At 36.5% G+C, this 2152-nt stretch overlaps 1 non-coding gene across 1 annotated transcript; it reads right to left on the bottom strand.

Moving 5' to 3' along the window:
* Positions 1-932: 932 nt before the first annotated feature.
* Positions 933-1006, bottom strand: Trnan-guu. Its single transcript has one exon. It is a non-coding gene; the product is annotated as a tRNA-Asn (tRNA).
* Between the last annotated feature and the right edge of the window lie 1146 nt (positions 1007-2152).

The following is a 2152-nucleotide window of genomic DNA, read 5'->3' on the forward strand; positions in this document are numbered from 1 at the left end:
CTTGAAGGGAAATTTCAACCCAAAGGTTGGAAAGGAATAAAATTATCTTTGTGTGTGTGTGTGTGTGTGTGTGTGTGTGTGTGTGTGTGTGTGTGTGTATGTGTATATATATATATATATATATATATATATATATATATATATATATATATATATATATATATATATATATATATATATATATATATATATATATATATACACACACACACACACACACAAGCCCTTGAATACCATGACGCGTTTCCATATTCATTCTGCTTACAATTTGGTGACTTTACACAGCTTCAGAAACTCTTGTGGGGGATTAGAATAGTGTAGACTGTAGCCATTAATCATCTGACCTCCATAGACCCTTCCTAATTTCAATAAAATGGTCTAATTGTACACAAATCTAAAGGTAAAAACGTGTCCCAGTATTGAAGGGAAGACTAACTCTTTATTGCAATTAGGAAAGGAAATAAGACGATATACAAAAACTCCTGGAAATAGTGTCAAGGAGGAAAACAATAAAAAGGTACGTATATATATATATATATATATATATATATATATATATATATATATATATATATATATATATATATATATATATATATATATATATATATATATATATATATATATAGATAGATAGATAGATAGATAGATAGATAGATAGATAGATAGATAGATAGATAAATAGATAGATAGATACACACACACACACACACGTACGTGTGGTCGCTCATGCGTGTGCATAATGACGATAATTTCAGTGATGTATGTAATTGAGGAAGATTTAATTGTAAACTGCCACTGGCGCTAATGTAAAGGGAGTAAAGTTTAGTTGAGATCAAGTTAATTACATGACATTTGATACAACTAGACACATACGGTTTGGATACAAACTTGGTAGCCTGTAGTCAACTCGACTTCCCTAAAAAGTATTACGCCCCCGGGTGGGCTCGAACCACCAACCTTTCGGTTAACAGCCGAACGCGCTAACCGATTGTGCCACGGAGGCTTGAGAAGTGATAAGGTAATGTTCGACACAATGCACCGTTAGGAAAGAATGATTTAATCTAATGATGCTCTTGTTTTATGAAAGACAAACCAAACAAGTGCTTACAATCGGACCGCAATGGTGTGAGTTTGTAACACTGCAGTGCTTACTAAACATTTTGCTTGTAATCGTTTCGTTGAAGTGTTAAGGGAACATCGTTGCGGAAGTGTGAGTGTGTGCTAGTGTTAAAATGAAATCCCTTAGTGTTAAGAGGCTATTGGTTATTTCAAGATAGATCACGGGTGTTTATTTGTTGCAGTGCTAAAAAAAATATGCAAGTTGTTGATAATGACTACAATTATGTAATATTAAGATGGGGACACAACCCTGTGGCAGGAATATTAGGAGTATTGGATGCATCAACAAGACAGGAATAGATTGCTGGGAAAGACATGTTTTTGAATTGTAATGAACACTACAACAATTGGGCAAATAACGAAGTGAGGTTTGTGTGGCATTCCTGGAAAAGAGAGAGAGAGAGAGAGAGAGAGAGAGAGAGAGAGAGAGAGAGAGAGAGAGAGAGAAAGTCGTTGGTAATGGTGTAGTTGGATGGGAAGAAGCTATTTGTAGCAATAGCAAAGGCGTCTTCAGTTACAGAGTGGCGGCGTGAGTGTGTGTGTGCAAGGTTTGGTGACACTGAGGCGTGAAGGTCAGAGGAGTAAGCTATATTGCTGCAGGAGTGGAAGTAGAGGGTGTGTGGGATGGCGGTCACACTACCAAAGGGGAGATAGGCCGAGTGGGAAGGAGAATGGTAGGCCTTTTAACCCCTTCAATACTGGGAAACATTTTTACCTTGAGATTGGGGTACGATTAGACCATTTTATTGACATTAGGAAGGGTCCATGGAGGTCAGAAGATTAATGGCCAGAGTCTTAACTATTCTAATCTCCATCATGAGTTTCTGAAGCTGTATAAAATCACCAAACAGTAAGCAGAAAGAATAATGGAGACGCGTCATGCTACTGAAGGGGTTAACAGGTTCTATTTGAGATCACAGTGGTTTTTGTAGGTATTCTAATGGTTCTAGTGATAGCTAAGAAAAATGACACCTCATTAGCAGGGAAAACACTTCAGAAAACGGTTATTCATCTCTATGGTCTTTAAAAA

Source organism: Portunus trituberculatus, chromosome 42 (assembly GCF_017591435.1).
Source record: "Portunus trituberculatus isolate SZX2019 chromosome 42, ASM1759143v1, whole genome shotgun sequence".
Lineage (NCBI taxonomy): Eukaryota > Metazoa > Arthropoda > Malacostraca > Decapoda > Portunidae > Portunus > Portunus trituberculatus.